Source organism: Marmota monax, unplaced genomic scaffold (genome assembly GCF_021218885.2).
Source record: "Marmota monax isolate L192 unplaced genomic scaffold, Marmota_monax_Labrador192_F-V1.1 WCK01_AAM20220418_F8-fsc00013, whole genome shotgun sequence".
Lineage (NCBI taxonomy): Eukaryota > Metazoa > Chordata > Mammalia > Rodentia > Sciuridae > Marmota > Marmota monax.
Window position 1 is genome coordinate 3,703,324 of NW_026692202.1, and position 18,780 is coordinate 3,722,103.

Consider the following 18,780-nt stretch of genomic DNA (forward strand, 5'->3'; position numbering starts at 1 on the left):
TTCCTTGAGTATCCAGCTGGATGATAAGAGATGCATGGCCAATTTACCTCATCACCCCTGGCCAATGACAAACAGCTATTTGAAATAAGAGTGAGGCCATTTGGGACAGTCCAGCCCTCAGCTAAGCCACAAATGAGTCCAGGCACCTAAAAAGGACAATTTGGGATCATCTAAGGTTGTCTCAGACCAGAACATCCCAATAGAATCTTGAACTAATTAAATGCTGTTATTTAAAGGCACTGGGTTTTGCCTGTTTGTTTGTTTAAAAATATTTATTAAAAAGAATAGCAATGGTCAAGTATAATCAATGAAAGCTAACAAAATTTTGAACACTTTTTGTTTCTTTTTTATTTATTTAACTTTTAGTTGTAGATGGACACAATACCTTTACATTGTTTATTAGTGTTTATTTGGTGCTGGACATCGAACTCAGTTCCTCACATGTGCTAGGCAAGTGCTCTACCACTGAGCCACAAACCCAGCCCAGACCTTCTATTTCTTAACCTCTGAAATATTCAATGAATGGAGGCAATGGAAAAATCATGAACTACAACATAAAGATTCAATTATATTCAAGCTACTTAATAAGAAAATGTATCTTAGCCTACATATGTATGCTAGCACAAAGTGTTGCAAAATAAATTCAAAATTTATTTCAAAAAGTGGAACATGGAATTCTTGAACTGCTCTGAATGTCATGGACATTTTTGTAGAGCTCATACTATTTTAGGAAGATGGTCTTCTATCAAGCCACTAAGTTTTGGGGTGGTTTACTATGCATAAATGATGTTAGGAAACTAATGTGGGAACTGTAGGATTAAAATTAGTTCTCTTCTGGTATATTATTAAGGTTAAGTCATATTCTTGAAGGCTCCAAGAAACAAATTAGCTGTCTTTGTAAGTTGATTGTTTGAAATATAAAATATATTGTCCCAGATAAAAATATCTATGAATGACCTACTTCATTGGCCAGTCTACAGAAGTAAATTTAACATATAATGAAGCACAAATAACTTATCTGCAATGAAAGGCCATAGAACACAATTATAATTAATGCCTAAGGAACTGCCACCACAATTTGTAAAACAGTTTCTATGAGACAGTATATCATCTGGTAAGAAAGGAAAGGAGTAAGGCCAGGAACTCATGCTCCTGTTCATTCTTCATTACTTAGAAACATAGGACAGAGGTGACTGGAAAAATTGGGACCTTAGACACTCAGATACACACTCATTCCCTTTTTCCTGGACCCCCAGGTCTCTTTATAGATTAGAATTTTTAGATATGGGGGCCAGCCATACTGTAGATCCCAAGATCATTGGACTTAAAAATCCAGCTGTATGGATCATCTATGTTTGATCACACATTTCTCCCCCAAATATTTTATTTTGAAAAAAAAATCATATAGAAGTTGCAAGAATAGAATAGTGAAAGAAATTCTGCTTCTGGTCATAATGGAGTAACTGGAACAGAGTTCATCTTCCATTATAAACAATCGGGAACTAGAACAAATAAATGAAAGAAAAAACCTTTCCCATACAGGGGCAGTGAGCAGCAAAGGATTATGATCCACAATAAATAGAAAAGAAATAAGGTTGGTACTACAATTGCCCTTGTTTTGTGTCTGAAGGTACTTTCTGCAATGCATCAAGAGGTGGATGATTCTAAGAAGAATGACGCAGTCTTGCTGAATTGATGAGACAGAGACTGGATTTTGAGGAGGTTGACATGGTTGGTTGTTGGGCAGAGAATTTCTGAAAGATTTACATAGATGAGAAAATAAGAAATATGTGTAGGGGGCTCCTTGAGTCTGAGGCTGAATACTAATCTATGAATATGTAAGGTGAAACTCCGCAGAGTGTGCACAGAGTAAAGAGCAGTCAAGTAAAGAGCAGTCAGCGGAATAATTCCTGGAGTCCCCACAAGACTGGAAGATGTTCAGATTCTGACCAGCCAGAGTAATGAGTCCAATATTATTGGAAATTCAATGGAGATCACCTGAGGGCCAACCAGCAATAGAAGAGCTCAACTAACCCAAAACAAAGACTATTTAAAATTTGCTCTTAAAAAAAGAAGTTTAGCTAGGTGTGGTTGTGCACACCTGGAATCCCAGCTACTCCAGAGACTGAGGCAGGAGGTCGGGGGTTGGGGGAGGTGGCGGGGAGAAAAGACAAAAGAGGGAGAAAAAGGAAATCTTAAAAGAAAGGAAGAGAACAGGAAAGCAGGAGAAATATGGAGGGAGAGAGACAAGTGGAGATGCTATGGTGAGAGAACAATAGAGCTTGGGAAAAAAATTGAAGAAACATGGCAAAAAAATTATAAATTTGCTAAATACTGTAAGTCCATAGATCCAGCACAGTAGAATAAACAAAATTAAACCATATTATATTTTTCTGAAAAGCAATGATAAAAATAAAAAAAATTAAAGGTTGGAAAAACAAAGCAACAACAACAAACACCCCGTATTTCCTGTGGGTGGTAGAAATAAGAGTAAATCCTTTTTAATTTTCTTGGCCAGGAAATAGGTGAACTAGAAGATAATGGAACATCTTTAAAGTACTAAAAGGAAAAAAATGAGTCAAGGTAAATCCAGTAAAAGTATTTTTGAAAATGAAGACAAAGCCAGGCATTGTGGTGCATGCCTTATAATCCCAGCTGATTGGAGGCTGAGGCATGAGGATCCCAAATTCAGGGCCAACCTCAGCAATTTAGCAAGACCCTGTCTCAAATAAAGATAAGAATTTAAAAAGAGGCTTGGGATGTAGCTTAGTGGTAGAGCACCTCTGAGTTCAATCCCTAGTACCACACACAAAAAAATTATTCACATAAACAAAAATCTGAGGGAGTATGTCACAGTAGACCTGCACTACAATGAATTTGGAAATGTTAAAGGAAGCTATTCAGCTAAAGGACAGTGATAACAGAAACTCAGATCTACATGAAAGAATGAAAAGTGCTACACATGACAAATATATAGGTAACTACAAAAGACTTTGTTCTCATGCTTAATTTTTTTTTAAAAAAGATCACAGCTTAAAGTAAAAATAATAATAATGCCTCAAGGTATTTATAACATACTTAAAAGTAAAATATGTGATAACAATAGCAGAAAGAGAGATGAGAAACAGAAGTATACAAATAGAGAATAAAACAATGAACAGCCACAATCTCCTCAGTCCCAATTTATCAACTGTTAAAAATATGCCAGTTTATTATCTGTCTATAATCCAGCATTACTTTTGCTGAATTACTTAAAGCAAGATGTGGACATCAGGGCACTTTACCCATCAATACTTCAACCTGAGTCTCTGTAAGTACAGGGATAATCTCCTCTGGAACCACAATACAACTGCTATACTCAGAAAGTTTAACGTGAGCCTGGCACAGAGGTGTGCACCTGCAGCCCCACTTACTTAGAAGCCTGAGGTAGGAGGATCCTTTAAGTTTGAGGTTACCCTGGGCAAGACAATGAGATGATGTTTCACACACAAGAAAAAAATCTATGTTGGTACAATATCATCATCTAATATGAAGTCTGTTTACCAATATCCCCAATTATCCATAGACCTCTTTCTCCCTCCCTTTCTTCCTTCCTTTTTTTTTTCTTTCATTTTTGAACCCAGGAGCACTCTACCACTGAGTCTTATTACATTGCCAGAGGCTGGCTTTGAGCTTGCTAGCCTTCTGCCTCAGCCTCTGAAGTTTCTAGGATTACAAATGTGCATCACTCTACTGGCAGGCCTCATGCATTGATTCTCAAAATTGAGAATATCAGAAGGAAGTTCACTATCATTTCTATTATGTATTTATGTATGTATGTATTTATTTGGTATAGGGAATTGAATTCAGGAGAACTTAACAACTGAGTCACATCCTTAGCCCCCCCCCCTTTTTGAGATAGGGTTTGCTAAATTGATGAGAGCCTCTCTAAATTGCTGAGTCTGGTTTTGAATTTTCAACCCTCCTGCCTCATCCTCCAAAGCTGCTGGGATTACAAGTATATTTTACCTTCTTATCTGCACAACAAAATACAACTCTTGGCTTTATTTTGCTTTTTCTTATCTCTGCAAAATTTTACATCAGACATTTTTGTGTGTAAATGTTTCCAAGGCAGGTGACCATCTGTGTTTGTTATTGTTACTCTTAGTATTTATTTGTGTAATTCTTGGATTAAATCCATCTCCCCCCACAAGACTGTTTGATAAGGGCAGAAATTGTTTTTCCCTAGCATCAAGTGTACTCCTAGAACCCAGCAAGTGATAGATATTCATGTGATAGATATTCAACAAATATTTATGGAATGAATGAATACAGTGTTTAATTTGGGGGAATGGCTATATTCACTCCCTGAATCTCAAAGAACAGGACCCTTGGAGGGCATACAATACATCCTTGTTCACTAAAGCAATATCCAGCACTGAAACTGGAAGTAAACTTTCACTGATCCTTTTGCACTTTCATTGGATATTTAAAGAGCAGAAGAGGGTGGATGTGCTGGCTCATGCCTATAATCCCAGCAACTCAGGAGACTGGGGCAGGAGGTTTACAATTTCAAGGCCAGCCTTAGCAATTTAGCAAGGCCTTAAGCAACTCAGAAAGGCCCTGTCTCTAACAAAATATTAAAAAGAACTGGGGATGTGGTTCAGTGGTCAAATGCTCCTGGTTCAATCTCCAGTACCAAAACTAACTAACTAACTAATTAAGAAAGGCTAGGGATATAGCCCAGTAGAAGAGCACCCCTGGGTTTAATTCCCAATACCAAAAAAAAAAAAAGAGAAAAAGACAGAGAGGATTATAGGGAATAATGGATTTGATCTTCAATTCACTGCCTGTAATGCTGAAATTTAGTTACTAAGGAGAACTTTTACTGTGATAATAGAAGAATTAATTTTTCTTAATTTTAAGAGACTCATATAAAACTATCATTTATTAGGTACTTACTAAGTATCATGCCTGTGCTAAATACTTCCATGCATTTTAAATTTTGCTATTTTATTATCACTTTTGTGTGTGGTGCATCCCCAGCCCTATTTTATTCTTTAAAGTCAGATTTATTGAGGTATACTTGACTTCCAGTAAAATTCATGCTTTTTAAATTGTCCTGTTCTGTGCATCTTGATAAATGCATGTAATTGTGTCATTATCAACATAATCACGATAGCTAATATTTCTGTCACTCCAAAATTTCCTTTATGTCCCTTTGTAAGTATTACTTATTCCTCCAGACTACCTTTTATGGAGAGAAAAAAAATGATATTAAAAGTGACTGAGTAATTTATTGAGGGTTAAATAGTTACTAAATGGCAGAGCTTGGACTCTAAGGTCTGCTTGACTCCAAATACCATGATTTCAGTGCTTCACCATGCATTGTTATTTTGTAATATTACATTTATTCAACATTGAATTTCCCATTTTGTTACACCTTGAAATGGCTGGGGAGCCATGAAAATGGAAGAAAATGAAAATGAACCCTTAAAAACACTAATAAGAAAAGGGCTGAGGATATAGCTCAGTTGGTAGAATGCTTGCCACACACACAAGGCCATGAGTTCAAACCCCAGCACCACACACATACACACACACACACACACACACAAAACAAAACAAAACAAAGAAACAAACCTAAGAAAAGAATAAATGAATTATAAAATAGATTATATGTCAATTTAGAGGTATGTGCTCCGTATTTTATAATATTAAAAACCAGTAAAACTTTAGTTAATTGATATGGTAATAAATATTTTGGTGGCTTGTGACTTTTACCTTTTCTTCACAACCGCAGAACCTATTAGCTACTTGAACATAGAAATATCCTGGGATAAAATATGGGCATTGCTGAATGCCTGACATGTTAGACCCAGATGATCATTATCCTCAAGTACATTACTTTTGAGTTTTAGAGATAAAATGATAATCTGCATTATGATTGTGTTGATCAGCTTTGTGTTATTGTAACATAATACCTGAGATAATCTTCTTAAAAAAGAAAACGTACATTTTGGTTTGCAGTTTTGGGGATTTTAGGCAATGGTTGGTTGGCCCCATTGTCTTGGGCCTATGGTGAGAGGACACATCACAGAAGGTATCACACGGAAGAGGAAGCTGCTTACCTCATGGCAGCCAGGAAGCATAGAGATAGAAAGGGGCTGGATTCTCACTGTGTTCTTCAAGGGGATGCCCCAATGACCTCCTACTACATGCCACCTCTTAAAGGTTCTACCATCTCCTAATAGTGCCATGGGCTGGGGACCCAACCTTGAATACATTGATCTTTGGGGGACACTTATCCAAACCATAGTAATGATTTAATTGAGTTATGTCGTAATAGTAGGTTTATTTGAACCTGTAACCTGGTTCTGGTCTGTTCTTTCTGGCTTCTAAAAACCTCTCTACCAACTGTTGCAGAACTGAACAAATAGCATAAGCAGCATAAGCCAGAGGGTCAAACTTGCCTTTCACACCTCTTTAATGTAGTTAACTATCACACCCTTACATGAAGTCTGCCTTTTAGCTGATCCAAGCTGAAGAGAATAACTAATTATTCTAGTTAATGCCTAAAACTTCCCTTGTTAGAAATATATGTGTCAAGCATCCTCAAAACATGTATTTCATCAAAGAAATTAAAGCCAAAAGTTTAAAAACGTGTGCAATTTCCATTGTACAATCTAAAGGCAAATATGTTGTTTGAGCTAATCATCCATATTCTACACAAATCTTTTTACCTAGATGTTTGCTTTTTGTCACATAATTTAGTGGTTCTCCTACTAAGTTCAGTCAAACCCTATGGCTCCTGGTGATTCTATCATTACAAACATAATCAACATTAACCAACTCTGAGTTCTATGAAACACATGCTAAAGATGTTCTCCTTATTGGTATATCATTAATATTAATACTTTAGCAAATTTGAATGCCTAGAGAGAGTGATTCATGGGTTAATTATAGATAGTCCTCACCACATAAATAGAGCCTGTATACATAGTTTAAGATTTCTCAATATGAAGACACTGTATTAGAATGATCTTGTAACATGTTCATGTTGTTATATTTAATGGTTGCAAATTTATCCTTTGAGAGCAATTTTGTTTTAAACACAGCCAAGAGTCATCTAAGGCCAAATATGGTGAACAAAGTAGATGATCCAACATATGTATTTCTTTCAGGGGAGTGGATGATAATTATCTTTATTTATAAAGTAATGTGAATCTGGGCTGGGTGGTAGAGCACTTGCCTAGCTTGTGTAAGGCACTGGGTTCAATTCTCAACACCAAATAGGAATAAAATAACGGTTCATCAACATCTAAAAAAAGTAATGTGAAGCATTTCTCTCTCTCTCTCTCTCTCTCTCTCTCTTTCTTCTTCTTCTTCTTCTTCTTCTTCTTCTCTCTCTCTCTCCTCCCTCTCTCTCTCTCTCTCTCTCTCTCTCTCTTTCTTTTTTAAATGGTACTGGAGATTGCACCCAAGACTATTCTACCACTGAGTTACTGAACTACATCCCTGTACCTTCTTATTTTCCATTAGCTTGCTGAGGCTCGCCTTTAACTTGGCAATCCATCTGTCTCAGTCTCCCAAGTAGCAAATAGTTGGGATTACAGGCATGTGCCACCTTACCCAGTTTGTTTCTTTAACTGACTTTAAAGGCAATTACAAAAGAGTTTTGTTGATGCTTGAGTGAATACAGTATTGTTCAACAAGTATGCAATCTTCTGGAATTCCAACTCTGAAGAAGTATAACATTTTATGTTTCATTATGTTTAAAAATAAGTCACTTAATTTTAAGTAACATCTTTCAATTAATGGTATATCATGTACATGCTAATATATCAAATGGTTGCAAGTTCATTAACCCATTCAGTTAACAGTGTCACTATAAAGTTAATTCAAGGCTTTAAATCAAGAGATTCATATTAACTATGAGGAAAATTTAGCAAAGGAGATACAAAACCTATAATACAGGGTACCTTCCCAATGTTCTATATTGATCATAATGGAATAAACATCAATATGTGTATCCTGAGAACTGCCAGACCCTTATAAATTGTTCCAGACTGATGTTATCCACACATACCTTCCTATGTTCAACCCTCATGTATTAATTATATATTACTACATTATTCATTCATATTTGTTATGTTGTAAAAAAGAATTTGAGGATCATGAGTTAAATACAGATAACATATAAGCAATGGATGATGTGAATTGCTTTTCCTACTCAGAAACATGGGATGTTATTTCTACACTGCCATAATAGCATAATAAAAGCATCTTAATTGTTTAATCAGCCAGCTTCAAATACTGCTTAACTTAAAAGAAGGCTAAGACCCCAAAAGATGCATCTTACTCTCAAGATAGCCTGCATTCTCCTTCAAATATGTACTTCTCACTTTCCTAAATAAATCTCTGCTTGTGCACCTCAAAAAAAAAATAGAGAGAAAAAGAAAAAAGAAACTTTACTGGCAATTAGGAGTTAACACTGGAATTTTTAATAAATACATCTTTGACTCAATCAACAAGCAATGCTAAGTGCTACATGAGACCTAAAACATCTTTTAGAAGTTCAAAGTCTAGTTAGATACATAAGACTAATAACTATCAAGTGATTCAAGGACAAAATCAAAAAGTTGCTGGAATGTGAATCTTATCATTAATCACTGGCTTAATAATATGATACATTTTATCACAAATTTTATGTTTGTCTTGTTTCTTGCCTACATCTTTGTCCACTATTACTTCTCCTTTCTTCCTAGCTTGGCCTAAGTAACTAATCAGAATGACATCCACACCTGAATTACCAAGACATTGAAACTGCATAGATGAGGTCCTGTCCTGAAACTGAAGTATGATACATCTACATGCCACACAAGTTAAGCATTGCCTACACATAGCAAATTGAAAACATTATATAATGCTTTCAGGTGAGTGAAGATTTTGCAAGAGAGAACCTAATTATTAAATGAAGAAATGAAAATAACCTGTCTTCTAATTTGCAATGCTTATTAAGTTGTATTAATTATATATTACTACATTATTCATTCATATTTGTCATATTGTAAAAGAGAATTTGAGGATCGTCAGTTAAATATAGATAACACATAAGCAATGGATGATGTGCATATTTTTGTGTGGACATTAATTTTCAATTCCTTTGGGTAACTATCAAGGATTATGTTTGCTGGGTCATATGAGAAGGTCATGTTTAGTTTTTTTAAAACTGCCAAACTGTCCTTTAAAGTGACTGTTCCATTTTGCATTCTCATCATCAATGAATAAGAGTTCATGCGCCAACTTCTCACCAGCATGTGGTATCATCAGTGAATAAACTCCTTTTTGTGTATCTTGGTCTTAGTTAACCACATAACACTAAATATTTTAGTTTCCTCCTATCCCACTCCACACACCCCCTCCCCAACAACTTACTTAATCTAATCAGTCATGACAGTTCACTGATATGCCTCTCAAATATTTTTCCTTTCCATCCCTCATTTTTATCCACTGTTATTGTCTTTCTCCTTATTTTCCAGTTGCTATAATAGCTTTTCAGTTGTTATCATTGCCTCCAGAGAAATTGCTGGTCAAATACTCTTCACACTGTGGTCTAAGGAAACTTCCAAAACTACAGAGCTGGGCATATCACATCCTCAAATTGAGACCACTAAATGATAAATGATACCTCTGTGGGTATAGCAGAAGTTTTTGAAACTTTTCAACATGACCCACAGGAAAAAATAAATTACATATCATTCAAGATAATCATGTGTATGCATAATATGCGTAACTGATGTAAACAAACTTACCCTTACTATTTGTGGTACACTCTATTTTCTATTCTATTCTTCCTATTTATTCTATAAAATTCTATTTTGCACAAGAAATTATTGCCAAGAACTAAGTTGGTCTCACAATCCAGTAACAGATGATAAGAAACAGTTGGAAAAGTCTAGAGATCTAGAAGATGAAATGCAAACTCATTACTTTGGTTTTCAGTCCTTTTCCTAATATAACCCCAGACAATAATTCTGGCTTCATTCACCATTCATCTCACCAGTAAGTAGCCACTGAATGTCCACTCTGTGTCAGGCATTATGTGGAAAATTAAACAGTGAGTGAAGGCTTAGTGAGTGCTGAAAAAGAAGAGGCATCTCCTGGAAAACAGACCTGTAAAAGTCTATTTTTATTTGATGATAAAAAGAAAATAAATGCAGACCATTAAGGCCACACATAGAAAGTGATTTGGACCACTGTTGGGAGAAGTAGAGATGGCTTCCAAGAGGAAGAGACTCCTAAACTGACACCTAACAGATAGATAGGAGTTAATTAGAAAAAAAAGCAGTGGTGAGGGATAGTGTTGCAGAGGAAATAGGTTGTTTATTGGTCCAGAGGCAAAGGAGGGCATGGTCTTTTTTGTAGAATGGAAAGTGGTTGCCTGTGGCTGGAGGCTCAGAACATAGGGGATACAGATAAAGATGGAGAGGTGATGAATGTCCTAGGAAGATACTGAGAGATGCATTTGCTCTTTGAGGCCAGAAGTGATCCCTGATCACATCTCAGGGATCCCAAAGGCACTGCACAGATGCCTCAGGGACTGCAGGGAGAGGAAGATAAAGGTTGTGGAGGTCTGGTTCGCCTTATTACCTTCAACCTGAGTAGCTGTGGCACAATCATCTTGGCATTGAACATAAAGCAGTGTGGGGGGAAATGTGAAGGTGGAGGGCAGGAGGGCGCAACTGACAGGTATCCTAAAGTAGCAAAGTGGCAGTAACAGAGTACGAAGACAAGTTGGGCACAGTTGTGCACACCTGTAATCTCAGCAACCTGAGAGGCTGATACAGGAGGATCACAAGTTCAAGGTCAGTCTGGGTAACTTAGTGAAACTCTCAGCAACTTAGCAAGTCTCTGTCTCAAAAAAATAAAAAGAACTAGAAATGTGTTCAGCGGTAAAGTACCCCTGGGTTCAATTCCCAACCCCCGACCCGCGCCTCCCAACCAAAGTTAAGCCTGGCCTGTGTGTGGTAGTGATATGACTAATGGAAAAAAAAAATATCAAGATAAGAGCCGGCTGTGGAATCAGATCCAGGAGGTGAGCATGCGAAAGATAATGATGATAAATAAGCACGCTTGTCAAAAATTTAGCACTATTACTAAGTGAAAGAAATTAGTCTGAAAAGGCTATGGTTTCCACTTTTCACATCAAATACATATAATACTAGAATGATAGATACATGCCATCATACATTTTTCTGAACCTATAGAATGTACGATACTAGCAGTAAATCATAATGTAAGCTATGGGCAATGGTTGATGATAATGTTCAGTGCAGGTTCAATTTAATAAATGCATCACAGTGGTGAAGGGATGTCAATAGTGGGGGTGGTTGTGGGGAGAAAGAGAGGAGATAGAAACTCTCAGTATGTTTTGCTCAATTTTTCTGAGAACCTAAAACTACTGTAAAAAAATAAAGTCTATACCAAGTTTAGAATATAATACCTTAAAAGTATGGATTATATTTTTGAGAAAGAATCCATGTTGCTATGGTTTTTAATACCTAAGGCATAAATATAATAACTACTAATGAACTCTGAAAAGAAATGCTTTTTTAAAAAGTAGCATTTCAGGGCTGGGATTGTGGCTCAGCAGTAGAACGCTCACATCTCATGGGCAGGACCCTGGTTCAGTCCTCAGCACCACATAAAAATAAAGGCATTTTGTTGTGTCCATCTACACCTAAAAAATAAATATTAAAAAGTAGCATTTCAGTCATCACTTTGGCTTCTTTTGAAATTTTATTACACTTTTTCTCTGGACTACTCCTGCCTTGTGTTCTTACTAAATCTCTTATGTGATGTTGTTTGCCAGTCTACACTGTAAGCAACTCTAGACTGCGACTTAGATTCCTGTGTATTTCCTGCAGCCCTGGGGAGGGGGATTTCCAGCAGAAGAACAGGGCAACCCAGAGAGAAACCAAGGAGTTAGATGGGAGATGAAGCTGGAAAACTAGATTGGAATTAAATCAAGAAATGTGAATTTTGTACTATAGGAAACGAGGACTTGGTTTTTGTACAAACAGATCAGGGATATAATGTGAGCTGTACTAAAGAAGATAGTTCCGGCAGCAAGTTTTATAATGGATTAGTATGGGAAAGGAGAGGCAGAGAGTCTAATGAAGGACATTAAAAAAAAAAAAAAAGCCTTCCTTTTTTGAGAGCTCAGTATGTGCCAAGCTCTGTGATCAATGTTTCATTACCCCACTTAAACTTCCCGAATCCAAGTGGCAGGTGCCATAATTATCCTTATTTTTCTTTGAGGAAAATGAAGATGTAGAGGCTTGGAGAAGTGTTAAATGACAACTCTTGAGATCAAGGAATTTCTAAAACAAAAGTTTATTGAGCCTTTAAAGATACTAGCCAGAAAAAAGGACAAGCTCCTCAGAAAAACTCTGCAATTACCAGCAGTAAAGCTAGATAGAAGTGGTCATTGAACCTAATAAGCCAGAGTATTTTATAATAATCATTTTGGGGAAGGAAGGTTTACATTGAATTTATATGGGTTATAGATAAGAGGGGTCGTATTGCCCTGAGGAAAGCTTTGGGCTAGAAAGGCAGTTTATAAGGAAAAGCACTTGTTGCTTTTGGACTGGTGGGGTTTATAGTGTGGAAAATTTGTACAGAAACAGCCGAGGTGGTAACTGTGATGGGATCTAAATCAAGTTTCCAACATAAACACTCTTTTTGTTGGTTTTGCTGGCAACTGTTAACTGATTAATTTCCCTGTCTCTTTCCCCATCCATCCTCTGGCCCTTGGAATTAATTTTAGGACATCTCAGATTTTTTCCTTTATCATAAAAGCTATCTAAAAGCTAGGCTCTTGGACATCCATTCAGTTGCACAGGACCTGGAACTTGATTTAAGGCTCTGCTCATGCCATCTTGAAATTCTTCATTTTTAAACCAAGGGTCTTTGTTTTTGTTTTGTACTGGGCGTGGCAAATTATGTAGCCAGTCCTCTTAAAATAATTTTCCCAATGGTCACACAGGAAATTGATGTCAAAGCAGAGATTTAAGGGTCCATGTTTTCAGCTACTCGGTTATGCTTCATAGCCCATGATCTGAGAACAAACCAGTACGATAATACAAAGAAGTGGGATTTTTTTTTTTTAATCAGCATTGGGGGTTGAACGTAGGGGGACTCTAATATTGAGCTGCATCCCTTGCCCTTTTGATTTTTAGACAGGGTCTTGATAAGTTCCTGCGGTTGGTATTGAACTTGTGATGTGCAACCTCAGCCTCCAGAGCCACCAGGGTTACAGGTGTGTGCCACTGTACCTGGCAGAGGGAATAGATTTTAAAGAGAATATCAAAGTCAACATGGACCAATTTTTAGAAAGTTTTTGTTTCCTTTTAAACTAAATAGTTTTGTTGAAGACCGGTGCGGTTGGCCCATGTCTACAATCCCAGTGGCTTGGGAGGCTGAGGCAGGAGGATTGTGAGTTCAAAGCCAGCCTCAGCAAAAGTGAGGTGCTCAGTGAGAACCTGTCTCTAAATACAAAATAGGGCTGGGATGTGGTTCAGAGGTTGAGTGTCCCTGAGAATGTAAGTTAGTCGCACAGTACTTGCCTAGCTTATGTGGGTTCAATCCCCAGCACTACAAAGCAACAATACACAGCTGGAGCCAGGGCAGGGACATGCACTTTCCAGTTACTCAGGAAGCAAAGATAAAAGGATCATTTGAGTCAAGTGTTAGAAACCAGCACTGGCAGTATTAGCAAGACCTTCTCTCAAAAACAAAAACAAAATACAAAACAAAACAAAAAGCCTGGTGTTCAATCCCTGATATCCCCACTACCCCCGCCCCCCACCGCCGCCAAAAAAATTTAAAAAAGTTTTGTTGGAGAACATCTTCAGAATGTCACAAATCTCTTAAAATAAGCAGAGGTTTCCTACTGGGGAACACTGCCTATTACATCATTGAGAGTGCTGTTGACTGGTCTTGCTGGCTGGGTAGACTGTGACACCTGGTGATAATAACATGTTATTGCAAGTATTTATTTTGCTGTTTTAGGAATTAGTCTTTTAAATTAGTGCATTTAAAATCTACACTTCTCAGATTTCCCCCCATCTTCACTAAAAGGACAGACTGAAAAACTACATGATTGATTGGCGGGGGAAGGGAAACTGGGGATTAACCCAAGGCCTCACACATGCTAGGCAAGTGCTCTACCACTAAGCTAAATCTCCAGCCCTTTTCTAAGTTTTGCTAAATTACCCATTTTGGCCTTGAACTTGCAAACTTCCTGTCTTAGCCTCCCAAGTAGCTGAGATTATAGGTTATGTACCATCACACCAGCCGTCCTAGTTCTAAATAAAATCTAGAGAACAATGAAATAATCTGATATGAAGATGAATTTTATAATATTGATTTATAGAATGCAAAATTAGAACATAATTGTGTAATAGTTATGAATGCGTCAGTGTCCCCTCTTATCTGGTGGATACATTCCAAGAGCCCCAGTGGATGCCTGAAAATGTTGATTGTATCAAACACTGTATATACTCTTGGTGTTTCCTTCACATACATACCTATAATAAGATGTGATTTAAAAATTAGGCACAGAAATATTAACAATAATTAATAAAATAGAAATTTATAACAATATAATAATATATTAATAATATTAATATTAATAATAACAATATAATAAAAGCTATATGAATGTGCTTTCACTCTCTCTCTCAAAATATCTTATTGTACTTTCCTCTTTTCACTTAAAGAAAGACCTCTATGGCTTCTCTTTGGCAGATTTCCAGGAACACTACTCTTGCACTTTGGAGCCATTAAGTAAAATAAGGGTTACTTGAACAGAAGTGCTATGATAGGGCTACAGTTGACCTGATAAATCTAAGCAGGTACTAAGTGCCTAATAGGCAGATTTTATATATATATATATATATATATATATATATTGTTGTTGTTGCTTTAGCTTTTTTGCTACCGGGATTTAAAAACCTGACCAGAACAACTATTGAGGAAGAAAAGTTTGAGGGCTCAGGATTTTAGAGGTCTTAGTCCACAGAAGGCTGGCTCCATTCCTCAGGGCTTGAGGTAAGGCAGAACATCATGGAGAAAAGTGTGGCAGGGGGAAGCAGCTCACATGATGATCAGTAAGGAGAGAGAGAGAGAGAGAGAGAGAGAGAGAGAGAGAGAGAGGTCTCCACTTGCCAGATACAAATATAGACCCTAAAGCCACACTCCCAATGACCCACCTCCTCCAGCCTCACTGCATCTGCCTTCAGCCACCACTTAATCCCATCAGGTGATTAATTCATTAATTGAGTTAAGGCTCTCATAGCACAATCATTTCTTTGAACATTTTTACATTGCTTCACCCATGAGTTTTTGGGGGACACCACATACAAACCATAACAATTGTGGGTACAATGGATGGAGAGATGATTCAGTCATGTCCCATGCAGATGGAGCAGGATATCATGAGCTTTCATTATGCTGCTTATAATGGCACAGAACTCAAAACTCATGAATTGTTTATTTCTGGAATTTTTCAAGTAATTTCTTTGGACCATTGTTAACAATGGGTACCTGAAACCAAGGAAAGTGAAATCATGAATAAGGGAGGATCTCTGCATGCATATTTCAAAGACTACTTGGTATATTCCTGTAATTCACTCCCATACATAAAGAAGTAAGTAAAGTTATCAGTAATTAAAATCATATAGTTAGAGTATTATAACACAATATTTTCAATAGAAATCTACGTGTTAACTATAGTAGTGATAGATTGCACATAGTATTATGTTCACATATTAATTCACATAGTAGTAATAGGAAATTGTTTCAAATTGTGTTTTACAATAAAAATATACACACACATATTCGTGTGTGAATTTATAATTGGAAATTCCTTTGTTTAAGATCTATTTTCACTTTATGAAGTATGTAATAATGAGAGCTCAAGAAATGCTTAAATGGGCTAGATCAGTGGCTTATGCCTGTAATTCAAATAACTCGGTAGAATGAGGCAGGAGGATTGCAAGTTTAAGGCCAGCCTCAGCAACTTAGGAAGACCCTGTCTCAAAATAAAAAATAAAAAGTGCTAGGAATGTAGCTCAGTGGTAGAGCATCCCAAGGTTCAATCCACAATACCACAAAAAAAGTAAGAGCTTTGAACCATATTTTAATCATAATCACAATCAAACGAGTGTTAAATTCTTTAGTTCAGCACATGCTAGACTAGTTGTTTTGGCTTTTTGCAACAACATTGATAGCTACACACAAAAAAACTGAGGTAGGCAGTGTTTTTGAAATAATAAGTGCTATAGAGAGTTAAGCTCTAATGCCTCTAGTGTTTAGATAGGACCATGCATGGGGACAGTGAGAGGAGCATGGTCAGCCTAAAAGAAGACAGCTCATGTTTGCCATGTGGGAATGTGGGCTCAGTGTTGCCATATTCCAGTATAAGACAGAAATCCATTGTGTGTGTGTGTGTGTGTGTGTGTGTGTGTAATGTTACTTTAGGGGTGTGTGTCGTTAAAAATGTTTTAAAGGCCAAAGAGAATATCTCTACCACTTTTGCTAACCAACCAACGTTATTTTGATCATGTAATACTCTCAGGTTCTTTTCCATAAATAATCATAGCAAATGAAGTAGTCGAGGTTGGTGAAGGTTAATTAGTTCCCTTCATCTGAATATGAGGTGATAATGGAGATCAATTTTATACCAAATTCTGATTCATATGCAGACACAGTTCATACAAACTGCTCTGTAAGTCTGATAAAACTCCAGCTGTCTGCCCATTTGGTACACTCATTATTTCCTTGCAGAAAGGTTCACTTAGGCAGATGTAGCTTCGTTCCTAAGGCTAAATTCCATAACTCAATGAAATTATAAGACATTAGAAAACTTAGGGATCAAGATGCAGGTTTTAAGGATTCCTAATCTGTTCATGCAAGGGTGTCATAAATCTCTAAAATGTTTAGGTCAATTCACTTATTTTAAATATTGTTAATTTTATAAGTGAGATCCATTTCTAACATTTACAATACTTTATTTTTGGTAGTAATGGGGATTCAACCCAGGGCCTCAAATGAGCTTGGCAAGAACTCTACCACTGAGCTACATCTCCAGCCCTTCATTGTACTTTCGAACAAGCCCAAAATTGATACCCATCTCTAATATTTTACTATGTTAAATAGCACACCATGAGATGTGGATGAAGACGGTGATAACAGGCATCTTTACAACAACTGCTTCTGGAGTGTAGACTTTTGGATGTATTGCTGCCTGAATGCCTCTGCCAACATAGATTTCTCAGTTTGGGTAATTAGAAGTGAAGCGTAACATACATAGTATTATATTGTGTATGTTAAACAGGCTGAAGTATATTAAAACAATCATAGGAGTGGTTCAGTTCCAACCTGTAGAACTCTGTCTTCAGGCTTTGATGTACAGCATTGTGTCCCTGCTCTCTAGGAGTTTTCATTCAAATAGGGGAGAGGCACCATTTGAATAGGACTTACAGAAGGATGGAGGAAACAAAGTATGATTGTGTCTGGGAATATACTACAGAGTGTGCTGCCAAATGGAAGAAGCAGTGAGGTCTTCCCACACACAGATCATAAAACTGGCACCAACTGAAACAGGATATAGTTGTGCTGGAGACCTTAAACTGCTAGGTTGATGCTGGAGTTCCTCTGCTAATGGCAAGCCAACTCAATTCCTTTCAACTTTCCTAGATGATTTTATCTGTTGGGAAAAAAAAAACCTCTTTATAAGTATCTTCATAGAAAAAGAATAAAGATGCATTGTCACTGATTGGGAGAAAACATATATTAACAAAAGAAAATGACAGAACAACCAAAGAATTTCTCTTATTTCCAAAGTTTTGGTCAAGAAGCATAATTAACAGATAGGGAATAAGTACAACTATTCAATGGGGACACTAATAACTGGATGACATCCAGAGGAGAGTTATGGCAAGTGGGCCTATAAAGAATGGTAGAAAGAACCAATGATGTTTATCCCTAAGTGGGATATGGGCACAAGAGCAATGATTTCATATCTGAAATGTCTTTAGGAAGCAGGATTAGGGGCTGGGCTTGTGGCTCAGTGGTAGAGTGCTTGCCTTGCATATGTGAGGCACTGGGTTCGATCCTCAGCACCACATAAAAGAATACATAGAATAAATAAATAAAATAAAGTTTTTTTTTTTAAAAGCAGGATTAGATGTTTCTGTTGTAGAGTGTAGATGAGAGAAGGGAAAAGAAGGACCAAGGTAGAAAGGAAGAAAATAGATCAATTAATTAAAGTTACAGGTAGCTTTATATAGATCAATGTAATCATTCTTCACTTATTCACTTATTAGGTTTCTCCATATATAGTTCCCCTCCCAATATTCAATTAGGAAAAATTTCAAACACACAGCAAAGTTGAAAGAGACTGAATTCAGGGCCTTGCACATGCTAGGCAAATTGCTCTACCTTTGAGCTACACCCCCAGTCTTTTTTTTTTTTTTTTGTGGTACTAGGGATTGAACCCAGGGGTGCTTAAGGGCTGAGTCACATTCCCAACCCTTTATTTTGAGACAAGGTCTCACTGAGTTGCTTAGGGCCTCACTAACTTGCTGAGGCTACCTTTGAACCTGCAGTCCTCCTGCCTCAGCCTCCCTGGTCATTGGAATAGATATGGGCCACACACCTGGATCACTCTCAGTCTTAAGTCTGTATTACTTATTGTTGTTGTTTTATAATGTCATACGTGGGTTTGAACTG